Genomic DNA, 26,995 nt, shown 5'->3' with positions numbered 1-26,995 from the left:
TTTCTGCTTTTACGTTACAGGGCGTGCCCTGAGTTCAAGCCTGGAATTTGGGGTCCAGTCATTGGCCGTTCAGGGCGTTCAATACCAAAGATCGAAGCGCGAAGGTCGATTGGAAGTCTGGAAGTAAAGCCCGATGACAAAGGCTGGGGGCTGGATACTGGAGATTGGAGTCTTGTTCTGGAGTTGGAGGTCTGTCTGTGGGCATGGGTGGGTGGGAAGGAGGAAAGAGGCTTGACTGGCTGTTGTTGTTTTGTTATCTCGTGCACTGTTTTGTTGCAGTCTCTGCTGTTTTGCTGGGCACTGTGGGCATGCTATGTTGGCACTGGATTGCATGGTGACACGTGCAGGCTGCACCAATATCCTCAGTTGTGTTGATTGGCAATGCAAACAAAGCATTTTCATGGTGTTGGTTGTTGGGCCCTTAGCTCCCAGTGGAACATAGGCTGGTGATGACCTCCCATCCCCATCGTCCGAAGTTGATGGTATGGTTGGAGTTCGTCAATGTTTCTGTAGTCCACTGTACAGGGAATTGGCCTATCCAGCTTCACCAAAGCCCTGTCGGCCGGCCTTACCCATCTCCACCTCTCACTATGGGGAAGTAGTGTTAGATTTTGAGAAGCATGTACCCATGCACTTGTGATAAATAAATCTGAATCTGAATCCGAACAGGGAACTGTAACTTTGAAGTGGAAGATACTGTATGTTGGGAATGAATTTATGAGAGCAGACACTTGATTGCAGTTGCAGAGGACTAGTTCTTCATTTTCATTGAAGACTCTTACAAAGATGGAGTACTGCATTTAATTCTGGTTGTCCTATCATAGGAAGGATGTGGAGGCTATGGAGAGGGTGCAGGATGGTACCAGGGTTCCAATACGTGTGCTATAAGGAGAAGGTGGAGAAACTATTTCTGTTTTCTCTGGAGTAACAGAGGCTGTGGAGAGACCTGATATGTTTATACAATTATGGGAGGCCTAGATAGAGCATCTTTTTGTCAGGATTGGAATATCTAATACTAGAGAGTGTGCATTTAAGGTTTGAGGGGAAAGTTCAATGGGGATGTGAGGGCCAAGTTTTTTTTTAAAGTAGAGAGTGGCGGGTGCCTCGTATATGCTGACAGATGTGATGGTGGATGCAGATACAACAGAGGCATATAAGAAGCTCCTCAGATAGGTACACGAATATGCAGAACATGGAGGGAATGGAGGAACCAAATGCAGGCAGAAGTGATTAGGAGTTATTAGCCTAAATTAGTTCAGCTAATTAACAATGTGGGCTGAAAGGTCTGTTCCTTTGCAGTACTGTTCTATGTTCCAGATGTATATGTCTATCCTTGAGGGTGTTTTCACAGCCTGGGAACCTCTTCCTGAATGGCTGAGGAGTTTTGCTCAAGAAAGCAAAGAAAATCTGAGAAGTATCTTTAAAGACAGAATAACCAAGTACTTAAAGTATTTATTATTATTGGTATCCAAGTATTCTTGGCATAGAACTTCTACCTGGATCCTCAGTCTTCTGTTGTCTTGGCTATTTCTTCAGAGGTTTGGATGATCTTCTGTCAAAGTTATTTGAGAAAATTTGGAAAGCCGCCACGATTCACCAGCAACCTCCAGTACCCCTACCCTTCACTTCTGGGAAATAGCAAATATTTTGCTTTTTGTTAATGTCTAAGGGGTAACATCTTTGATCATAGAGTATCACAGGCCAAGAAGCAAAGGTGGGAAAGTTTGTCTGAGACACTGTCCACCCAAGAAAGAAAGGGAAGGGTTAGATCCATCTTAGAGTAGGTTAAAAGGTCAGCACAACATTGTGGGTCAAAGAGCCTGCACTGTGCTGTGATGTTTTATGTTCCTGTCAGGGCGCTGGAGCAGGGATCCAATCACAGACCCAGTACTGTGCACACAGTGATATTGAGTAATAAGTTCCAAAGTACAAACAAAGTCAGTGTCAAAGTTCAGGCGGGGATCAAAGCATCCAGAGAAATCCAAGAACCAGAATCAGGAACCAGGCAGAGTTGATATTTATCATGCTGGGAAGGCTCAGGAAAATTCACTGGCACAATCTGGCAAAAAAAAACAGGTGCAAACACAGGACTGAAATACACTGAGCAATAAACAGAGAGGCAGATGATAGGTGGAGCACAATGAGACTCAGGTGGCAGCAATACAGGTAATAATGAGAAATAGATGAGAGACGGAGTACTCAGTAATACAGGGGTTGGAGTAGAGCAGGAGCGGGGATAGGAGCACATGGCAATACAAAACTGCAGACTGACAGCAAAGGGGAAACACACAAGAAGACAGAGTTCAATTGGAGGTACTGACAGCTGTATGCTCTGTGTTTAAATAGTTACATTCCCATTATGCATTCCACTTTCCTTTCTTCTCACTTTAACTTTTCATTAAATTAAGTTTTTTTCTAAGTGTTGTCACTGTTATAATGGTTGCCCTTGATCAGAGATCATAACTATTTCCTATTTTATGTAGTTATATTTTAAAGATAAAATATTGCCCAAGAATCAAGGTAAAATGTTCCTACTCTTCGGTTGGTGCTATGGGACCTTACAATAGAGGGCAGAGTTCAGCTTAACCCTCTTGTCCAATGAGTTGTCTCTTTGACATTGTAGCACTCCCTTAGTTCTCCAACTGGAGCCTAGTTTTTAGTACTAAATGGGGAAGCAGGTTAGGAGGGTAAATGGCCACCTTCTGAGCTGCAGACTCACAAGCACAGACAAGTCTGGCTGTGACGAAGAGAAGATTATTACTTAAACGGTGAAAGATTGCAGCGTGCTGTTGTGCAGAGGGACTTGGGAGTGCTTGTTCATGAATCGCAAAAGGTTGGCTTGCAGGTGCAACAGGTTACTAAGGCAGCAAATGGAATTTTGGCCTTCATTGCTGGAGGGATTGAATTCAAGAGCAGGGAGGTCATGCTGCAACTATACAGGGTACTGGTGAGGCCGCACCTGGAGTACTGTGCGCAGTTCTGGTCTCCATACTTGAGGAAGGATATACTGGCTTTGGAGGCGTGCAGAGGAGGTTCACCAGGTTGATTCCAGGGATGAAGGGGATAACCTATGAGAAGAGTTTGAGTCGCCTGGGACTATACTCACTGGAGTTCAGAAGACTGAGAGGGGATCTTATAGAAACATACAAAATTTTGAAAGGGATAGATAAGATAGAATTAGGAAAGTTGTTTCCATTGTAGGTGAGACTAGAACTAGGGGGCATTGTCTCAAGGTTCAGGGGAGAAGATTTAGGATGGAGACGAGGAGAAACTGTTTTTCCCAGAGAGTGGTGAATCTGTGGAATTCTCTGCCCAGGGAAGCAGTTGAGGCTTCCTCACTAAATATATTTAAGAAACAGTTAGATAGATTTTTACATAGTAAGGGGAATTAAGGGTTATGGGGAAAAGGCAGGTAGATGGAGCTGAGTTTACGCACAGATGAGCCATGATCTTATTGAATGACAGGGCAGGTTCAATGGGCCGGATGGCCTACTCCTGCTCCTATTACGTATGTTCTTATGTTCCCAGTACAAGTTAACAATGCTGCCACTGTTGAAATGTCAGGCCTCGTTGAAGACTGAGCTTACTTTTCTGAAGATCATTTGGTATATAAGGAAACAGAAAAAAGAGGGGAAAAGCCTATTTTTCTATAGATGCACCATGGAGAGCATTCCTATGGGCTGCATCACTGTCTAGTATGTGGTATGGCGGGGGGGGGGCGCGGGTGAAAGAAGCTGCAGATGGTTGTAAATTTAGTCGGCTCCATCTTCGGTACTAGCCTGCAAAGTACCCAGGACATCTTCAAGGCACGGTGTCTCAGAAAGACAGCGTCCATTATTAAGGGATCTCAAGCATTCAGTGTTACCATCAGGTAGGAGGTACAGAAACCTGAAGGCACACGCTCACTGATTTAGGAACAGCTTCTTCCCCTCTGCCACCCGATTCCTAAATGGACATTGAATCCATGAGCACTACCTCACTTTTTAAAATATATAATATTTCTGGTTTTTGCACAATTTTTAATCTATTTAATATATGTATACAGGTTTCCTCCGCCGTCTGAAGGTAGAGCATTCCTATGAAACGGTTCATAAGCGGAAATGTTGTAAAGTGAAGAAACAATTACCATTTATTTATACGGGAAAAATTTGTGAGCGTTCGCAGACCTAAAAAATAACCTACCAAATCATGCCAAATAACACATAAAACCTAAAATAACAGTAACATATAGTAAAAGCAGGAATGACATGATAAATACACAGCCTATATAAAGTAGAAATACTTTTCGACAATCATTGCCGCACTGTTCTCCATAGTGAAAATCTCACGCAAGTGCTCTCGGCAGAAACACTCTCTCCAGTAACCTTTAAACTATGAAGCTGCCAAATCTACCAAATAACACGTAAAAATACACAGCCTATATAAAGTAGAAATAATGTATGTACAGTGTAGTATCACTTACTGGAATCGGGAAGACAGCGCCGAGCACACTGATGATGGTGTGTTAGGCTGAGTCGTCGGAGGTTGGGGTGGTGCAGTGGTCCCCAACCTCCAGGCCGCCGACCGATACATTGCCGCGAAGCGTGCAGTGGTGCAGTGGTAGCCGGGACGCACCCACACATCTTTAAGAAAAAGGCCAAAATAAACAAGCTAATTAATTAGGTGCTGCCCGGCGCATAAATGTCATCCCAGATTGCCTCTGATCTGGGCTGACATTTAGGTGTCGGGCGTCACCTAATTAATTAGCTTGTTTATTTCAGCTTTTTTCTTAACGATGTATTGGCTGCGCCCCGGCTACCGCTGCATTCTCCACAGCAATGTATCGGTCTGCGGCCCGAAGGTTGGGGTGGTGGGACCCTGGGGTGTCATCTCATCGTTGTCTGTTTCCATCAGGGCAGGCGGGTCATCTTCTTCCATGTCCGCCTGCCTCGATGTCGAAGATCAAGGTTCGTCGTCTGCTGCGGCTGATGTGGAAGGCTTGAAAAACGACAGTATGCTCGACTGCTTAGCCTCGCGCATTTTTCTATCATTCAGTTCTTTGTAAGCTTTCAAACCATCTTGCAAATACGCCCTAATCCTACGTACCCTTTCAAAATTAAAGTCGTACTTTTCTGCAATCATTGCAGCGAAAATCTCACGCAGTTGCTTCACGTTTAGTTCCTTGGCGACTTCACTTTCGGTCCGTTCGCTACTGCATTCGGTTTCGATTGTTATCCTTTCCTCTTCCAATTGCATCAGCTCTTCATTTATCAGTTCTTGGTCATGGGATGCCAAAACCTCTTCAACATCATCTTCGTCAACTTCCACAAGCCAAATTCACTTTGTCCTTACTTTGTTCCCCACGATCGAAACGCTTAATTATGTCTAGTTTTACGCTAAGTGTAACACCCTTATGAGCTCTTTTAGGCTTTTCAGATACCTTAGAACTCATCTTCCTAACGGCTGCTCACAGGCACGTGTTTAAGCAATGCCGGCTAGAATGCATTTCCGGGGGAGGAGCTTGGCTGCTCAGGGCGCGCGCTGCCTTTTTTCGTAACAGTGAAAACACCTTCTGTTAGCGAAAACAGATAACTAATGTAAGTCTTTCGTAACAGCAAGGTTTTGTAAAGCAAACGTTTGAAAAGCGGGGGATGCCTGTACTGTAATTGATGTACTTTATTATTATTATTTTTTCTTCTTCTTTTATATTATGTATTGCATTGAAATGCTGCTGCTAAGCTAACAAATTTCACAACACATGCCGGTGATAATAAAACTGATTCTGATTCTGGCATGATTATGAGCAAGATTAGTGCACATTCAGAACATTGACAAATGCTTAGGGGAATGAAATAGACCAAATGGACTTGACTCCAGTCCATGCTCTCTTCTTGCTGCCCATCAGGCAGAAGGTACAGTAGCCTTCAGTCGCACACCACTAGATTCATTAACAGTTATTACGCTGCAAACATCAGGTTCCTGAACCGCCATGGATATTTGTGATACAGTAGAATGCTGTCTGAAAGCTTGTTAGACTTCAGGGGAAGATGAAAAGGATGTGAAAGCATTTACACACACTTCCCTAAGTTGGGCTGGTATATTCTCATTAAGCAGAGTGAAAATTTAGGTGACGAGAAGAATAAGAACTTGAACGGGAAGACACTTAGTGGCCACTCCACTTGTACATAACATACCTAATAGAGTGGCCACTGAGTGTATGTTCATGGTCTTCTGCTGCAGTAGCCCATCCACTTCAAGGTTCAACATGATATGCATTCAGAGATGCTGTTCTGCTTTCCACTGTTATAGAACTTGGTTATTTGAGTTACTGCCACCTTCCTGTCAGCTTGAACCAGTCTGGCTATTCTCATCTGACATCTCTCATTAATAAGGCATTTTTGCCCACAGAACTGCAGCTCACTGGATATTTTTCTGTTTCTCCCATTATTCTCTTTAAACTATGGAGATTGTCATGTGTGAAAATCCCAGAAGATCAGCAGTTTCTGAGATACTCAAACCACTCTGTCTGGCACCAACAATCATTCAAGATTCAAAGAACTTTTATTATCAAAGAATGTGTAAATTACCCAACCTTGAGATTTGTCTGCTTACGGGTAGCCTCAAAGCAAGAAACCTGAAAGAATCCAATTTAAAAAAACGCAATAAAGACCAACCCACAATGCACACAGAGAAAGAGAAAAAAAAACATAATCATTCGCGGTGTAAGTCACTGAGGTCACATTTCTTCCCCATTCTGACATTTGGTTTGAACAACAACTGAACCTCTTGACCGTGTCTGCATGGTTTGTTCATTGAGTTGCTGCCACGTGATTGGCTGATCAGATATTTGCGTTAATGGGCAGGTGTACGGGTGTACCTAATAAAGAGGCCAGATCGTGTAGCTTTCAAAATGCAGCTTTTGAAAGTAAAAATATATTAATATTAAAAAATTGCTATGAAGTGTGTGCTACAAATGTGGTTTGTTACTGAACAGTTTTAAATGTGGTTGGTTCAACACAGGGGGTCAGAAGAGAGCTTTGGGCTTCATCCGTCATAAAGGCTAAAACAAAGCAATAGAAGCAAATTCTTGTTACAGAAAAATATCCAGTATTCTTATGGCTTCATTCAAGTCACTTACAGGAAGTGGCAAAGTGTTTTGAAACATATGTGACCCCATTGTAAAACAGGGTGCACTGAATCTAAGCCATGCACAGAAAACTCCCACAAGCAGCATTGTGATAGTTACTGTCTCTTTCAGAAATACTTATTGAGGGATTGGTCAGGACACTATGAACACCCCCAACTCCCCCATTCTTTGTAATAGTATCTTTCCCCTGCTGAGGGGTCTTTGTTTTAACATCTCATCTGAAAGACAGTGCCGCAGTTTATGTGACACAGCACACCAGAAATACATAGACAGCTTCTAAGAAGTGACTTTGTATGCCATGTAGGTGGTTGTGCTTGACATCAATTACCTGGTTGTCTCCTCCGCCTCTTGCATAGTTATAAGGTGTATCGTGCTATACAAGACAGGAGCAAGAGCTGTCACTCCTGTCAATATTTCCACACTGAAGGACATGCAGCCAAGCATTAAAAAAAACCCTTGCAGATTACCAAAAGAGAAGAAAAATAACATATTTCCGAGTGGAATTGCTAATTTGAGAAGGTTTGCATATGTATCCAATGTGCACTATTTTAATTCTGGCGTTAAACCGTTAAAAATATCTGGTATAATGAGCATCTTTCTTTCAATGAGATTAGGGAGGGCAAACACTCTTTATGATGGTGACTTAACCAATCCCTGACTTAAATTTGATCCCTGACTGGATTGCTTACTGACACTGCAGCGTCTCTAAAGAGCCAAATGTGAATTGGTAGCTGCTTGCAAAAATTCCACGATAAAACACTCATGAATTTGTAATGCAGTGCTGGAGATGCACATGACAGAGATTCTGTTGTTGTGTTGTTTACTCTTGCAAGTAAAATAAATGTGAATTTAGTCTTGTTTCTGAAACTCAGCAGCTGAGCATCCTGACTTATTATTCCTTTTCGGGAAACCGATCCTGGGGCGTAGAATTTGGCCTCTTAATTCCGGAGTAAAATTGAAGGGCATCAATTCTTGCACGACTTTCTGAGGAGAAGAAGAGTAAAAGGATAGGGGTGAGGTTGAGGAGGGGATCGGCAAGGAGCAGATTTGACTGGAAACAAACAATAAGTTGGGGGGTAGAGGTTAGTGCCATGGGTTGGGATCATTGGAGGAGAGATCTGTAGAGGATGATAGGCCAAGATTATAGGGCTTGGTAGGATCCTTGTGCATGACAGGTGTCAAAAAATGATCATTCATATCATAGCAATACTAAGGAACGACACACGTTAATGCGCTTCTGATGAGGAATTCACACCAAACTCATTCATTTTCAATCACATACTTCTGAAATAAACAGTGTTACATCAGTCAAAATTCTTGTCCTGCCTTAATATTAAATTTTCTTTCCAAATTTTAGCCATATTCTTGGTTGTTTTTGTCAAAATTAACTTTTCATATCTACATTTTTACTCCAGCTTCTCCACTTACTTTTCTCCCCAGAACAATTTTGTTTTGGAGAAAACTTAATAGTGCTATTGGCCATGAGGTAAAAGGAACACTGAGAAAATAATAAACTATAATTAAATGACAAGTGAAAATGGATACAGCCTTTATTTTATTTATTTACTGGGTTCCTTTGTTCCTTGATTGAATGGCTGAGTTGTACGGCTGGTAGAGCAACAGCCTCACAGTTCCAGAAACCACAGTTCAATCCTGATCACACAATTTCCCTCAGATGCTCCTGCCAAAGCAGCTAACACAAAATGCTGGAGGGACTCAGTAGGTCAGGCAACATTTATCGAAAAGAATAAGCAGTCATAGTTTCAGGACGAGACCCTTCATCAGGAGTGGGAAGGAAGGGGAAAGATGCCAGAATAAAAAGGTAGGAGGAGGGTAAAGAATCTAGCTGGAAGGTGATAGGTGGTGTACTGTGTGCAGTTCTGGTCTCCATACTTGAGGAAGGATATACTGGCTTTGGAGGCAGTGCAGAGGAGGTTCACCAGGTTGATTCCAGGGATGAAGGGGTTAACCTATGAGGAGCGATTGAGTTGCCTGGGACTATACTCTCTGGGGTTCAGAAGAATGAAAGGGGATCTTATAGAAACATACAAAATTTTGAAAGGGATAGGTAAGATAGAAGTAGGAAAGTTGTTTCCATTGGTAGGTGAGACTAGAACTAGGGGACATTGTCTCAAGATTCAGGGGAGAAGATTTAGGATGGAGGTGAGAAGTAACTGTTTTTCCCAGGAGAGTGGTGAATCTGTGGAATTCTCTGCCCAGGGAAGCAGTTGAGGCTTCTTCACTAAATGTGTTTAAGAAACAGTTACACAGGCTTTTACATAGTAAGGGAATTAAGGTTATGGGGAAAAGGCAGGTAGATGGAGCTGAGTTTATGGACTGATCAGCCACGATCTTACTGAATGGTGGAGCAGGCTCAATGGGGTGGATGGCCTACTCCTGCTCCTATTTCTTATGTTCTTATGAAAGCCAGGTGAATGGGAAAGGTCAATGGCTGGAGAAGAAAGAATCTGAGAGCAGGCCATAGGAGAAGAGGAAGGAGGAGGGGACCCTGGTGGAAGAAATCTGCAGGTGAGAAAGTACGAAGAAGTAAAAGATCAGAGTAGGGAAAAGAGAAGTTGGGGGAGAGGAGAGTGGAATTTTTTTATCAGAAGGAGAAATCGATATTCATGGAGGGTACCCAGACGAATATAAGGTGTTGCTCCTCTACCCCAAGGATGGCTTCATCTTGGCACAAGTGGAATCCATCAACCGACATGTCTGAATGGGAATGGGAATTGGAATTAAAATGTTTGGCCAATGGGAAGTCTTGCTTGTGGTGGATGGTGCAGAGATGCTCGAAGAAGCAGTCCCCCAATTTAGGGCGGATCTCAACAATGTAGAGGAGGCCACATCGGGAGCAGTAGGTGACCCCAGCAGATTCGCAGGTGAATGATTACCTCACCTGAAAGGACTGTTTGGGGCCTGAATGGAGGTGAGGGAGGGATAAAGATTGGTGGGAAAGGGTGAATGGACAAAGGAATTGTGGAAAGAGTGATCTCTGCAGAAAGCAGATTGGGCGGCGGGGTGGGGGGGGGGTGCGGGTAGTAAAGATGTGAAGGTATGCTCCTGCCAAATAGCAAAGAGGTATGGGTTGGTTGGTTACAGACTGTGGTAAATTGTTCTTTATGTGCAGGTTGGTGCTAGAATCTAGATTAGATTAGATTAAAGCAACACACATCAAAGTTGCTGGTGAACGCAGCAGGCCAGGCAGCATCTATAGGAAGAGGCGCAGTCGACGTTTCAGGCCGAGACCCTTCGTCAGGACTAACTGAAGGAAGGATTAGATTAGATTAGACTAGATTCAACTTTATTGTCATTGTGCCGAGTACAGATACAAAGCCTGAAGTGCAGTTAGCATCTAACCAGAAATGCAAAGAATAGTGTTATTTACAAAATAACTGCAAATAAAAAGTAAGTGCTACAGCACACAAATATAAAAGTACTGAGACAGTAAAATACAGATGCAATACTGCTTATCGCTGTGATGTGAGGTTCAGCAGGGTCACAGCCTCAGGGAAGAAGCTCTTCCTGTGCCTGCTGGTGCAGGAGTGGAGGCTCCTATGGCGCTTACCGGATGGAAGGAGAGTAAAAAGTCCATGGTTAGGGCGAGATGCGACCTTGATAATGCTTTTTGCCCTGCCTAGGCAGCGTTTATGGCAGATGTTCTCAATGGTGGGCAATTGGGTGCCGATAATCCGCTGGACGGTTTTCACCACATGCTGGAGTGCTTTGCGGTCCAATACGGGAAAGTTGCCATACCACACGGAGATGCAGTTGGTGAGTATGCTATCGATGGTACAGTGGTAAAAGTCCGTCAGTATCCTGGGACAGAGGTGAGCTTTCTTGATGCTCCGCAGGAAATAAAGGCACTGTTGTGGCTTTTTGATCAGGATGGAGGAGTTCAGGGACCAGGTGAGATCCTCGGAAGTGTGGACACCAAGGTATTTGAAGCTTGATACACGCTCCACTACAGTTCCATTGATGTAGATGGGGACGTGAGTGTGACTCCTGGCATGCCTGAAATCCACAATGACCTCCTTGGTCTTCTGGGTGTTAAGGGCCAGGTTGTTGTCGGCTCACCACGTGGCCAGGTGCTGGACCTCATCCCTGTAGGCCGTCTCGTCATCCCCTCTGATCAGGCCAACCACCGTGGAGTGGTCTGCGAACTTGATTATGGAGTTAGAACCATGTACAGGAACGCAGTCATAGATGAGAAAGGATGGAGTCAATAGGAAATAAAGTAGAGTTAAGGTAAATGTATCCCTGTGGTGGGTGGTCTGCCAGGTCTGTCATGGTATTGTATGACCAAATGTAGCGTTATCGCACATCTTCAAATGTCTTTGGCTTCCTGGGCCATTTCAGGCAGCAAGTGAGACTTAATGCACTCATGGAGTCAGTCAGGTATAGGTCAAAAGTGGAGATGCCAAATTACCTCAGCCTCCTAGAGAAGTAAAGGTGCTGGTGGGATTTCTTGGCTGTGGTGTCAAATTATCAAAGTCGAAGTATGCATCTGCCACCATATAATACCTTGAGATTCATTTTCTTGCAGGCAATTACAGGAAAATAGAAAATAGAAATAGAATTTATTAAAAACTATACTGACAAAGACTGACAAACAACCAATGTGCAGAAGAAGACAAACTGTGCAAATTAAAATTTAAAAAATAAGACTGAGAACATGAATTGATAGAGTCATTGAAAATGAGTCTGTAAGTTGTGAAATCAGTTCAGAGTTCAAGTGATTGAAGTCATCCATGCTAATTCAGGAGCCAGTGTAAAAACTGTTCCTGAAGCTGCTAGTGTGGGACCTAAGGCTTCTGTATCTCCTGAAGTGGTGAGAGCAAAGCACCAACTCTTTTTTTCTCCCCCCCCACCCTGTTTCACGAATCAGCCCGGACAGACAGGAACAGCAGGGCTCTCACAGCTGACGGTACGAGCTAACGGTTTAAAAGTTAGTTTGTTTGGTGAGGTAAGTGGGTGAGTAGACTTATTTTTCCTGTTTCATTCCTGTAGAATTAGGCAGCATGTCTGCAGGGTTAGTGCTTCGTTCAGGGTGTCAGATGTGGGAATCCTGGGAGACCTCCAGCCTCCCTGATGGCCACATCTGCGCCAGGTGCACTCAGTTGCATCTCCTCACAGACCGTCTTAGGGATCTGGAGCTGCAGCTTGATGACCTACTGCTTATCAGGGAAAGTGAAGAGGTGATAGACAGGAGCTACAGGGAGATAGTCATCCCTAGGCTACAGGGGTCAGAAAACTGGGTCACTGTCAAGAGAGGGAAGGGAAATGCCCGGATAGTGGAGAGCACCCCTGTGGCTGTCCCCCTCAACAACAAGTATCTTGTTCTGGATGCTGTTGAGGGGGATGACCTGACTGGGGACACCCACGGTGACCGGGTCTCTGGCACTGAGCCTGGCGCTGGTTGTGCAGGAGAGAAGGAGGGAGAAAAGAAATGTGGTAGTCGTAGGGGATTCCATAGTCAGGGGAACGGACAGGATATTCTGTGAGCCTGATAGAGATACCCGCATGGTGCGTTGCCTCCCAGGTGCCAGGGTACGGGATGTCTCGAATCGGGTCCAGAATATTCTGAAGGGGGAGGGTGAGCAGCCAGTTGTCTTGGTACATGTTGGTACCAATGACATAATACAAAGGAGGAGGTCCTGAAGGGAGATTTCTGGGAGTTAGGAAGGAAGCTGAGAAGCAGGACCTCCAGGGTAGTAATCTCGGGATTGCTACCTGTGCCACGTGCTAGCGAGGGCAAGAATAGTCGGATCAGGCAGATGAATGCGTGGCTGAGAGACTGGTGCAGGGGGCAGGGCTTCAGATCCTTGGATAATTGGGATCTCTTCTGGGGGAAGTATGACCTGTTCAAAAAGGACAGGTTACACCTGAACCCGAAGGGGACCAATATCCTGGCGGGAAAGTTTAATAGAGCTGTTAGGGAGGGTTTAAACTAATTTGGCAGGGGGATGGGAACCGGAATGACAGAGCGGAGGAAGGGGAAAACAGAAATAAATCTAAGACAGTGAGCAATAAAGATGTCAGGAAAGACAGGCAGGTGATGGGGCAAATTTGTAGCCATTGGGATGAGTTGCAGTGCAATAAAGTTGCAGTGAAATCAAAGTGAAAAGTACCAAATACTGGTCTTAAGGCGTTATACTTAAATGCACGCAGCATAAGGAATAAGGTGGATGATCTTGTCGTACTGCTACAGATTGGCAGGTATGTTATCGTGGCCATCACTGAGACAAGGCTAAAGGATGCATGTCTCTGGGAGCTGAACGTCCAAGGATACACGGTGTATCAGAAGGATAGGAAGGTAGGCAGAGGGGGAGGTGTGGTTTTATTGGTAAGAAATGATGTTAAATCATTAGAAAGAGGTGATATAGGATCGGAAGGTGCAGAATCTTTATGGGTTGAGCTAAGAAATCGCAGGGATAAAAGGACCCTGATGGCGGTTATTTATAGGTCTCCAAACAACTGCAGTGATGTGGACTACAACTAAACAACAGGAAATAGAAAAGGCTTGTCAGAAGGGCAGTGTTATGATAATTGTGGGGGATTTTAACATGCGAGTGGATTGGGAAAATCAGGTCGGCACTGGATCTCAAGAGAGCGAGATGGCTTTTTAGAACAACTTGTTGTTGAGCCCACTAGGGGATCTGCTGTACTGGATTGGGTATTGTGTAATGAACTGGAGGTGATTAGAGAGATTAAGGTGAAGGAACCCTTAGGAGGCAGTGATCATAACATGATTGAGTTCACTGTAAAATTAGAAAAAGAGAAGCCGAAATCTGATGTGTCGGTATTTCAGTGGAGTAAAGCAAATTACAGTGGCATGAGAGAGGAACTGGCCAAAGTTGACTGGAAAGGGACACTGGCAGGAAAGACGGCAGAGCAGCAGTGGCTGGAGTTTATGCGAGAAGTGAGGAAGGTGCAAGACAGGTATATTCCAAAAAATAAGAAATTTTCCAGTGGAAAAAGGATGCAACCGTGGTTGACAAGAGAAGTCAAAGCCAAAGTTAAAGCAAAGGAGAGGGCATACAAGGAAGCAAAAATTGGTGGGAAGATAGAGGATTGGGAAGTTTTTAAAACCTTACAAAAGGAAACTAAGAAGGTCATTAAGAGGGAAAAGATTAACTATGAAAGGAAGCTAGCAAATAATATCAAAGAGGATACTAAAAGCTTTTTCAAGTATATAAAGAATAAAAGACAGGTGAGAGTAGATATAGGACCGATAGAAAATGATGCTGGAGAAATTGTAATGGGAGATAAGGAGTTGGCGGAGGAACTGAATGAATATTTTGCATCAGTCTTCACTGAGGAAGACATCAGCAGTATACCGGACACTCAAGGGTGGCAAGGAAGAGAAGTGTGCGCAGTCACAATTACGACAGAGAAAGTACTCAGGAAGCTGAATAGGCTAAAGGTAGATAAATCTCCCGGACCAGATGGAATGCACCCCCGTGTTCTGAAGGAAGTAGCTGTGGAGATTGTGGAGGCATTAGCGATGATCTTTCAAAAGTCGATAGAGTTTGGCATGGTTCCGGAGGACTGGAAGATTGCAAATGTCACTCCGCTATTTAAGAAGGGGGCAAGGAAGCAAAAAGGAAATTATAGACCTGCTAGCTTGACATCAGTGGTTGGGAAGTTGTTGGAGTCGATTGTCAAGGATGAGGTTACAGAGTACCTGGAGGCATATGACAAGATAGGCAGAACTCAGCATGGATTCCTTAAAGGAAAATCCTGCCTGACAAACCTATTACAATTTTTTGAGGAAATTGCCAGTAAGCTAGACAAGGGAGATGCAGTGGATGTTGTATATTTGGATTTTCAGAAGGCCTTTGACAAGGTGCCACACATGAGGCTACTTAACAAGGTAAGAGCCCATGGAATTACGGAAAGTTACATATGTGGATAGAGCGTTGGCTGATTGGCAGGAAACAGAGAGTGGGAATAAAGGGATCCTATTCTGGTTGGCTGCCGGTTACCAGTGGTGTTCCACAGGGGTCCGTGTTGGGGCTGCTTCTTTTCACATTGTACATAAGTGATTTGGATTATGGAATAGATGGCTTTGTGGCTAAGTTTGTTGACAATACAAAGATAGGTGGAGGGGCTGGTAGTGCTGAGGAAACGGAGAGTCTGCAGAGAGACTTGGATAGATTGGAAGAATGGGCAAAGAAGTGGCAAATGAAATACAATGTTGGAAAGTGTATGGTTATGCACTTTGGCAGAAGAAATAAATGGGCAGACTATTATTTAAATGGGGAAAGAATTCAAAGTTCTGAGATGCAACGGGACTTGGGAGTCCTCGTACAGGATACCCTTAAGGTTAACCTTCAGGTTGAGTTGGTAGTGAAGAAGGCGAATGCAATATTGGCATTCATTTCTAGAGGAATAGAGTATAGGAGCAGGGATGTGATGTTGAGGCTCTATAAGGCGCTGGTGAGACCTCACTTGGAGTACTGTGGGCAGTTTTGGTCTCCTTATTTAAGAAAGGATGTGCTGACGTTGGAGAGGGTACAGAGAAGATTCACTAGAATGATTCCGGGAATGAGAGGGTTAACATATGAGGAACGTTTGTCCGCTCTTGGACTGTATTTCTTGGAATTTAGAAGAATGAGGGGAGACCTCATAGAAAGATTTCGAACGTCGAAAGGCATGGAGAGAGTGGATGTGGCAAAGTTTCCCATGATGGGGGAGTCTAGTACGAAAGGGCATGACTTAAGGCTTGAAGGGCGCCCATTCAGAACAGAAATGAGAAGAAATTTTTTTAGTCAGAGGGTGGTGAATCTATGGAATTTGTTGCCGCGGGCAGCAGTGGAGGCCAAGTCATTGGGTGTATTTAAGGCAGAGATTGATAGGTATCTATGTAGCCAGGGCATCAAAGGTTATGGTGAGAAGGCAGGGGAGTGGGACTAAATGGGAGAATGGATCAGCTCATGATAAAATGGTGGAGCAGACTCGATGGGCCGAATGGCTGACTTCTGCTCCTTTGTCTTATGTTCTTCTGGTCTAAGTGAGATGGGAGCATGGCCTGAATGCTGGGAGTCCTTGATGATGGACGCTGCTTTCTTGTGGCAGTGCTCCTTGTAAGTGTGTTTAATGGTGGGGAGAGCTTTGCCTGTGATGGACTGTGCTGTAACCATCATTTTCCTTTCCTGGGCATTGTTGTTTCCATTCAAGGCCATGATACAACCAGTCAGAATAATCTCCACTGTGCATCTGCAGACTGTCTATTGGTGATTCTGACTCTAGGGATTCCACTGCACAGAGGAAACCAATGCTGTGGCAGTATTGTCCACATCCCTGTTGCATCAAGTGTCCAAAGTAAATTACGGAATTGAAATTAAGCCATTTTGACAATGCACCTTTGCCTTAATGAACATAAGTTTTAATTACTGTGGTTTTTCTAGTTGGAGCAAGCTGTAATGAAAACTCTGATTTAAGTTAATGGAATAGATTATGAAAATACCTCATTGTTCAATTTGATATATAAATGCAGTACTAAATGCCATGGAATGAGTTTTCCGTAGATATTATGTTCAGTAGTTTCTGTGGGAGCAAGCGCATCCCTTGGATTTTCAGATGTAAATGGGTTTTACCAGCCTACTTCTTTCTGGACTTGTATATTGGCTTATTATTGTCATATCGGCAGAGATACATTAAAAATCTTTGCTTTGCAATCCAACCATATGGATTATTTCATCCCATTAGAGCATTGAGGTAGTGTAAGGCAAAACCATAACAGAATGCAGAATGAAGTGTTACAATTACTGAGAAACTAGAAGCATGTGTGAGCAGGAGGAATGGGGGCCCATGATATCCCAAGTGTGGTCCAAGTTTGATGCCCGAATTTCAAATTCCTGTGATTGGCAAGTCCTGAGGTCAACACTGAAGGTCGTAGTTGGTGATCCAGAAGTCAAGGCCTGATGTCTGTGAGACAGGACAGGACACCGGAGAATGGAGGCGCAGAGGTGGCCTGTCCTTGAGCTGAAGACATGGACATATAAGTGAGTGGGTGAGTGGGCGGGAGGGAGGAAGGGGCTTATTTTGCTGTTGCTGTTTTGTTTTGTGCTGTTGTTGTTGCTTGTGTTGATCGCTGAACATGTTGACCATGCTATTTTGACGCTGGAAATGTCCTCCCACCGTTGAGCACATCTATAAAGAGTGCTGCCACAAAAAAGCAACGTGTATCATCAAGGACCCCACCATCCAGGCCGTGCTCTCTTCTTACTGCTACCATTGGGAAGGAGGTATGGGAGCCTTAGGTCCCATACCACAAAGTTCAGGAACAGCTATTACCCTTCAACCATCAGAATCCTGAACCAGTGTAGACAACTTCACTCACAACACTGAACACAACCTATGGACTCAATTTCAAGGTCTCTATAGCTCATTATCAATTTTCTTACTTATATTATTATTATTGTTATTAGTTTTTATGTATGATTTCATTTTATTACTTTTTATGTGTTAGTCTTCATTTACACATTGGTGCTTGTGGGTCTTTGCTTGCATGAAGTTTTTCATTGATTCTGTTGTATTTCTTTGTTATACTGTGAATGCCTGCAAGGAAATGAATCTCAGAGTTGTATTTGGTGACATACATGTACTTTGATAACAAATTCACTTTGAACTTTGAGCTTTGGAATGTAAGCGACGTTTGCGGGTTGCGCCCAGCACATCCTTAGGCTGTGCTGGTTGTCAACGCAAATGACTCATTTCACTGTATGTTCCAATGTTCATGTGTTAAGTAAATGAACCTGAATCTGGAATGGCTTCCCTAATGGGCGTGTGTGAAACCAGAAGAGATTTTATAGCAATTCAGTATGTTTCACATAGTCACCACAAGTGATCCAGCATTAAAAATAAAGTAACCCTGAATTTATTCAGTTAACAGAATTTAAATTTCACACATGTCATGATGTGATTTTAACTCATTTATCTGGGTCTCTAAGTTAGTTATTTAATACCACACCAGACATATCAAATGCTGTTGATTATGTGCTTGGAGTCTGAAATAATTTAAATCTTAACTGCAGTTACTGGGCTATAGAGGCATTCAGCAATGGAGCAGGTGCTTCAGCCCATTGTGTCCACACAGATTATCGAGCACTTGACTACACTGATCCTATTTTTTATTCTCCTCAAATTTTGCCACTCAACTACAGATCAGGGTCAATTTACATAGTGGCCAACTATCCTATCAACCTACTTGCCTTGGACTGTGGGGGAAACTAGGGAACTCCGAGAAAACCCACGCAGTCTCAGGGAAAATATGGCCATTCCAAAACATAAAACTAATTGCAAGAAAAAAAGGCAGAGCTGGAAATGTGAGTCTAGCTTAGTTTTTACTTTAAGCTGGGTTGGCCAAGTGGTTAAGGCATTGGACTAGTGACCTGAAGGTAGTGAGTTCGAGCCCCAGCCGAGGGAACATGTTGTGTCCTTGTGCAAGGCACTTAACCACACATTGCTCTGTGACAACACTGGTGCCAAGCTGTATGGGTCCTAATGCCCTTCCCTTGGACAAACATTGGTGTCGTGGAGAGGGGAGACTTGCAGCATGGGCAACTGCTGGTCTTCCGTACAACCTCACCCAGGCCTGTGCCCTGGAGAGTGAAGACTTTCCAGGCATAGATCCATGGTCTTGCAAGACTAACGGATACCTTAAGCCGCGTGTGTACATATCACATGGTAGGGTCATGATGTATGCAATTCATGTATTTTTACATATAACCTGTAGTGAGTTGTCAAAATTACTCAAGTATTACTGAAGTATTAAATACACGGGTATAGGAGCAGAAAATCTCGTCAAGTTTTAAAAAATATTTGGATGGACTCTTTACGTTCTGTAAACCAGAAAGCCATAGCTAAGAGTGGGAAAGGGGCTTTGTCACAATGGGTCAGCATGGACACAGTGAACTGAATGGTGGTATATTTCTATAATTCTAGAAAAAAAATCCTGTTTTTATTTTTTATGTATTTCACAACACCATAACTGGCCCTTCTGGCCCAATGAGCCCCTGACACTCAACGATACCATGTCACCAATTACTCTACTAGCCCCTATGTCCTTGGAACGTGGGATAAAACTGGAGAACCAGGGGGAAACACTGTAGTCACAGGAGGGATGGAAAGCAGCAGAAATGAATCCCAGTTGCAGGTGCTGTAATAACATTACGCTAAACTCTACACTACCATGCTGCCCCAATTTACTTTCTTTCAGTAAATGGTTGGGCTCACCCCTCTCGTAAAGACACTGCCAAGAAGGCGGCAATGGCAAACTACTTCCGCAGAAAGATTTTCCAAGAACAACCATGATTGTGGAAAGACCATGATCACCCACATCATGTGACATGGCACATAATGAAAAAAATATGAACGTTTGGAAGAATTTCCAATGATCTCCTCTGTTATCCGTTTTTTGTTTTGGTGCTACAGGTCCACAATCCCTTATCCGAAATCCTTGGGGCCAGTTGCTTTTAGGGGTTCAGAATTTTTCGGATTTCAGACCCCCCCCCTCCCGATACCAAAAAACACGTATGCTCAAGTCCCTTATTTAACCTGTCTCAGTGCGGTGGACTTTAGGACCCGGCGGCGCACCAAACCTATGCACATCTTCGCGTATACTTTAAATCATCTCTAGGTTACTTATAATACCTAAAACAATGTAAATGCAATGTAAGTAGTTGTTGTACTGTATTGTTTAGGGAATAATGACAAGAAAATAATTTATTTCCAACAAAAACATTTAATAAAACATAAAAATATACAGCTTCAAACGAACCGAATCAAACACATGGTAAATGACTTATTGGAATAAATGTAGAATGTCACTGTCACTGTCACTATAAAACTTCATTAACTTGTCTTTCTGTTTATTTAAATCATATACAGTGGTAGTTCCGACCCTATTTTCTCCAGTAGTTCGCCGCGCAGACACACCACAATCAAGCTTTTGCTATAACTCCACTTTCTGCGTTATTGATAATGATAGATGCTTCCTTCTCTTTTTCTCATTGTTACCCATAGGGGTATCTGCAGCTCTTTTTGACATCTTCACAATGAAATTAAACACAAAGTCAACAGTGAACACAAAATATCAGCGAACAGCAAATGCACGTGTAGCCAGTACGAGCGCTGAGCCACAACTGACGTCTGGCGGCCTCTGCTAGTGCTGCCACGTCACACCTGAGTGACGTCAACTGTTGGCGAAAAAAATCTTTTGTTTTTGGAGCTTTTTGGATTTCAGAATTTCGGATAAAGGAATGTGCACCTGTATTGGCTGAAGCAATCACAGAGGCAGCTCTGACTTTCTAGCACCCAACATGTAGGGGCTTACATCGAATTGTTTGATCTGATTAAACTGAATTCACTTCAGAATCAGAATCAGGTTTATTATCACTGACATATGCAATAAGGTTCTTTGTTTTGCCACAGCAGTATAGTGCGATACATAAAAAAATTCTACGTTACAATTAGGAATATAAAAAAATTAATAAGTCGTGCAAAAAGAGGCCAAAATAGTGAGGCAGTGTTCATGGGTTCATTGACCGTTCATAAATCTGATGGTGAAGGGGAAGACGCTGTACCTAATATATTCAGTGTGTGTCTTTGGGGTCCTGTACCTCCTTCCTGACGGTAGTAATGAGAAGAGGGCATCCCTTGGATCGTGAGTGTCCTTACCGATAGATGCCACCTTTTTCAGGGATGGCCTAAACTCTGCGGTTGAGAGGGTGAACAGCTTTATTACAGCGTACACATCACCGAGGATCTCACTTGGTCTGTACATACCGGCTGTGTGGTGAAAGAAGCACAACAGCCTCTTTCACCTCAGACGGTTGAGGAAGTTTGGTATGGGCCCCCAAATCCTAAGAACTTTCTACAGGGGCACAATTGAGAGCATCCTGACTGGTTGCATCACTCCCTGGTATGGGAACTGTACTTCCCTCAATCGCAGGACTCTGCAGAGAGTGGTGCGGACAGCCCAGCGTGCCTGTAGATGTGAGCTTCCCACTATTCAGGACATTTACAAAGACAGGTGTATAAAAAGGGCCTGAAGGATCATTGGGGACCCGAGTCACCTCAACCACAAACTGTTGCAGCTGCTTCCATCTGGGAAACGGTACCGCAGCATAAAAGCCAGGAGCAACAGGCTCTCGGACAGCTTCTTCCACCAGGCCATCAGACTGATTAATTAATGCTGATGTAGTTGTATTTCTATGTTATATTGACTGTCCTGTTGTACATACTATTTAATATAAATTACTATAAGCAGTACATTGCACATTTAGACAGAAACGTAACATAAAGACTTTTACTCCTCATGTTTATGAAGGATGTAAGTAATAAAGTCAATTCAATTCAATTCAATTTTGATTTTGTTTTGACCTGTTCACCCGTTCATTCCAGGATAGTTAGCGATGGACTGCAGAGGGAGGAGAGTGCGCATTGATCCAGCATTTTGGTGTACAAATATACTGGATGGGCCTTCAGAGTCATTGAGTTGTACAGTAAACAACCAGGCCTTTTGGCCAACTCTGTCCATGCTAATGTTTTGCTTATATACACATTCAGCACATCTAACCTTTTTGACACTCGGTTTGACCTTAGCTGGTCAAGGACCTTAAAGTCATTTACCTATCTCTACTGTAGTAATTGGTGTCCCTATCCAACCTGTGCTAATATTATTTTGTGACTGTAAGTACTATCCGAACTATATATATGATGTGTTGTGTGTGTGACTGTTTGCACTGTGTTTTGTACCTTGGTCCTGGAGGAATACTGCTTTGTTTAGCTGTATACCTGTGTTTGGTTGAATGACAACACTGCACAACTAAGACTTTTGAATACTATTGGGTGTACCTTATGAAATTTTGGCAGCTAAACATGTCAATCACCACGAAATTTCCCTGTCATGCAACATTTTTTTAAAATTGTCTATATTTGTAATTTCAATTCACAATTCAAGTCAGAATAACTGATACCAAGATTGAGAACGGCATTTTTGTTGGTCCACCAGTCATCTCAACCATAAACTGTTTCAGCTGCTTCCATCTGGCAAACGGCACCGTAGCATTAAAGCCAGGACCAACAGGCTATGGGACAGTTTCTTTCTACAAGCCATTAAACTTATAAATTCACATGTCTGTAGGTTGCAACGGAGTCATTAACACAAAGATTTTTATTCCCTTACATTGTGGGACGTATGTAAGATTTAAATAAATTCAGATTCAAATTCAAATTCACATTTATTTAAATAGGAGAATTCATGTTCTTAAATAATAATTGTGTGAAGAAATGCTTCCTGATTTCATTTCTGACTGATCCATCCCAACTCTTATAATGATTTATTTTCAGGGTTGTGGGTATTGCTGTAAAAGGTCTCAGGACTAGCACTGACCGATGTTCAAGTTCAAGTTCCAGTATAATTGTCATTCAGCCGTGGACTGTGGAATGATTGTTGGTGCCAGGGCAGGTGGTTTGAGTATCTCCTGGGATGTATATATACACGCACACACACACACACGCACGCACGCACGCACGCACGCACACACACACGCACGCACGCACGCACACGCACGCACGCGCGCACACACACACACACACACACACACACACCTCTAGATTTAACAGAAAGTGGTGTGAAAAACAAAAAAAAATGTCCAGTGAGCAGCAGTAAAGTGATTGAAAATACCTTGTTAATGAGAGAGGTCAGAGGAGAATGGCCAGACTGGTTCAAGGTGACAGTAACTTGAATAATCATGCGTTACAACAGGGGTGTGCAGAAGAACATCACTGAATGCACAACACATTTAGCCTTGAAGTCGATGAGATGCAGCAGCAGAAGACCATAAATATATGTTCCGTGGACAATTTATTATGTACAGAAATGTATACAATATACATCCTGAAATTCTTTTTCTTCGCAAAGATCCATGAAAACAGAGGAGTGCCCCAAAGAATGAATGACAGTTAAATGTTAGAACCTCAAGGCCCCCCAATTCCCCCATTCTACACATAAGCAGCAGCAAAGCAACGACCCTCCCACTCCCCCCACCAGCTAAAAAGCATCTGTACCCTTCACTGAGCACTCAAGGTGCAGCAAAACATCAATAAAGACACAGACTTGCAGTACCCGAAAGACTACTCATTCACCCAGGAATTTGACGTATCACAGGCTCTTTCTCTCCCTAATAAGTGAAAAGGAGATGTCCCTGTTTCACAGCGAGAGGAGAGACATAACAAAACAACTCACCGATTTACGGTGTTAAAAGTCTATTATGTCACTTTTTCTGAGCTCTGTGCCCAAAGAACTGGGGTTTCTGTGTACGCAGCCAGCTTGCTGCTTTGGATCTTCTGTGTACTCCCACTGTCATGGTTCCGTTTGGTTGTTCCCCTTTAATGCCCCTTTCTCCCTGGTTAAGCCCTAATTTCAGCCATTAGATTGCCAATTGCTGCTAGTTTACTTAATTACGGTACGCCTGGTTTGCATCAGAGACTGTGACATAAGTACAATGGTGTCACTACACAGGTCACCAGTTTGTTGGTCTATTCTTGTGTGATACTTCATTCTCTCATCCGCTTAGAACCGTTAGTTCTAAGTTTAGTTCCAAGTTCTGCTCTAGTTTCAAGATAGTCCCTGTAGATCCCATCTCCTTGTCAAGATTCCTCCAGTTTGCTGTTCTACGTTCATGTCTACGCCAGCATCCCCAACTCAGTTGACATGCCGGTGTCCTGCACTTGGGTTCTCCTCAGTCACCCCGTGCAACACCCACAACACATCAGGCAGCGGGACTGCCCTTGAATCTGCCCGCCTCCAGAGCTACAAAAATCCAGCACCCTGAAGGCACGTTAGTCTCCCAGGCCTCGTCCTTGGCGTATCGAATAGCGGCCGGTCGTGAGGCCCTGAGAACGGGTCTCATTTCCACAAAGGACTGCAGTCAGCACGTAACTCCAGGTCCGGGCCTTCAAAAGAACCCCGAAAAGGGAAAAAAGAGATATTAAAGATAGAAATAGAGCTGTTTCTGAAGATGCAAGTAAAGGAGTTGCCAAAAGGTGCCATCATCCTAAGCTCTTAAATTCTAGGCCAACTAGGCCATTAAATAAAACTCTCAAAACGAAAGTTGAATGTCAACACTGTGGCTGGAAGCAATAACTAAACAAATGCTGCTCCTTTACAGTGTCAGTTGAAATGGTAGTCCTCTTTCCCAGACAAGGACGAGGGTAAGCAGGGAGCATAAACGTTGCTGTGCTTTTGGTCAAACCTTTTGCGCAGTCCACCTGCAGGGGTGCAGCAGAGCCTGTGGTTGAGACAGAGACAGGTGGGATGAAATATTTAATGTCCATTTGACAGCACAGATCTGTCTTCATTTTAATGTCATAAGCAAAAGATTACATTGCTAACAGCCTAGTGCTCCCTCAGTACTGATGAAAGTTAAGAAGTACAGTACTCCCCCAGAGTCATCTCAAAAATAGATCAATATTCCTTTTTTGTTAATTGCTAGTAACAGGAGAGATATTCCCATTTGGTTGAAAAGGCATGCAAGACCTGAGGCAATCAACCATGCTTACTTCCCACATAATCATCCCATGGATCTCATCAGTGCCATATATACACTCAGTGGCCACTTTATTAGGTACACCTGTACACTTGCTCATTAATACAAATATCTAATCAGCTAATCTTGTGGCAGCAACTGAATGCATGAAAGTATGCAGACATGGTCAACAGGTTCAGTTGTTGTTCAGACCAAACATCGGAATGGGGAAGAAATGTGATCTAGGTGACTTTCACCATGGAATGATTGTTGACGCCAGATGGGGTGGTTTGAGTACCTCAGATACTGCTGATCTCCTGGGATTTTCATGCACAGAAGTTTCTGAAGTTTACAGGGAATGGTGTGAAAAACAAAATAAGACACCCTGGGAGTGGCATTCTGTGGGTGAAAAGCACCGTGGTAATGAAGGAGGTCAGAGGGGAATGTCCAGACTGGTTCAAGCTGACAGGAAGGGGACTGTAAATCAAATAACGATGCATTACAACAGTGCATCTCTGAATGCACAATATGTCAAACCTTGAAGTGATGGGTGACAGCGACAAAAGACCACAAGCATACACTAGATGTCCACTTTATTAGGCACAGGATGCTGCAGGTGTACAGGAAGTTCCATGAATGGCCAATGCAGCATGCACACTCAAGGCTTAAGCCCAAAGGGGATTCGCCAATCCTACCCAAAATGGGCTTATGCTAATTTTTAAATTTGAAATAAATTCCTGTATTTTAATAGCAGACTGTTCGACAGAATCAACTTCAATTCCATATTAATCCAAATGCTTTTTTTCTTGTTACTTTCTCAGTAGCTACAAGTCTGATCAGCTCAAAAGTGCATATAATTAAACTAATGAGGTCATGAGGGACACATCTAATAAGTTCAAATGCCTCATCAGTTCTTTTGATTTCATTTTTTTCCCAACACTGTAAGCATCACCAAAGTAATTTGTACTCAAATATTGTGAACTTTAAAGCATTGAGCTTCCTACTTAATTTTGTTTTGTAGTAATCAACCAGACAAATTGACAAAATAACTGTGTTGGCCTTTGTCGATATAAATGGATTATTTTAAAATGTACCAAAAGAATGAAAAGTTTGCATTTAAGCAGACCACCCTTGTACTTTGCATGTTGGCCTTCTTCAAGCTCAGAAGAAAGCCCGTGATAAATTTAACCCATCATGTGTGGTTGAACATTGCTCCCCATCATTTATTTGCCTAGAAATTCATCCCTTTTCAGTCCTTCATTAGCGTTATGCAATTGAAAATGAACATTTTTGCATTGATTTTCCTCACTTAGAAAATTCCACCAAACACTTCCTGCTTCCTGTGTTGAGGAAATGGGATAATGTAACTTTGTCTCCCCTGGTGCATTGTTCCCTGTGAAACATTGTAGAGAATCTTGTACAGACTTGTCCTGGGATGTCTCACTGCCATAGTGCCAATGTGGGACACATTGACCTAAGTAAGAAAATTACCTCCCTACTTGCTGATGGTATTTTTTTAAATATCTAAACGCAATCCTGAGCACCGCACATCTGCTTCATTCTCTGTGAAATCTTGTAATTGTCACCTAGTCTCCAAATGACCTCCCCAACTTCAACCCAGCTACGTTCCCAGTTTTATTTTCATTTACACAAGATATTCTGCAGATGGTGGCAACCTAGAGCAGCACGCACTAAATACTGGAGGAACTCAGCAAGTCAGGATGCACCATAGAAAGGAGTAAACAGTCAATATCTTGGACTGAGACCCTCCATCAGGACTGGAAAGGAAGGGAGAAGAAGCTAGAATAAGAAGGTGGGGAGAGGGGAAGGAGTGGCTTCTTCCTCGATTCTTTCCAGTCCAGATGAAGGGTCTCAGCCCGAAACATTATCTGTTTATTCCTCTCCTGACCTGCTGACCTCTTCCATAGTTGCTGCCTGACCTGCTAAATTTTCTGTATATTTTGTGGGTATTAATCTTCATTTTCTCCCAATATTGCCTGAGCATTTCCAATCTATTTTGTTCTCCCTTCACCCCGCAAGAAGATCAAGACCACTGACGCCTTGGGCACCTTCTACTTATCCCCACTTCACTTCTCTCCTCCTGGCCACGGGTATGACAGAGCCTTTAGCACAACTGATTTGTGTGTGGTGGGTCAATAGCTAAACAGTTATTGACCCACTGCATCTACGTCTTCCTAGTCCAATGTTGGACAGTATCTGAGAGACATCGCACAATGTTGGTGCTTCACATAACTGCTTCCAGACTGTGATTCAGGATTTGTAGGTCCAAGCTCTCTATACAATAGGACTCCAGTACTGTAGCAAG

General features: G+C 43.3%; 1 long non-coding RNA gene across 2 annotated transcripts in view; it reads left to right on the top strand.

Annotated features, from left to right (window-relative positions):
• LOC134337214 (uncharacterized) overlaps positions 1–26,995 on the top strand; it is a 173,138-nt gene that overhangs the window by 90,959 nt on the left and 55,184 nt on the right. For both annotated transcript variants that reach the window (XR_010015949.1, XR_010015948.1), the window contains one exon: positions 21–189. This is a non-coding gene — a long non-coding RNA (uncharacterized LOC134337214). The remainder of the gene's footprint in view (positions 1–20; positions 190–26,995) is intronic.

This window comes from Mobula hypostoma, chromosome 24 (genome assembly GCF_963921235.1).
Source record: "Mobula hypostoma chromosome 24, sMobHyp1.1, whole genome shotgun sequence".
Lineage (NCBI taxonomy): Eukaryota > Metazoa > Chordata > Chondrichthyes > Myliobatiformes > Myliobatidae > Mobula > Mobula hypostoma.
Note: the sequence above shows the minus strand (reverse complement) of the source record. Positions and strands in the feature narration are given on the sequence as shown.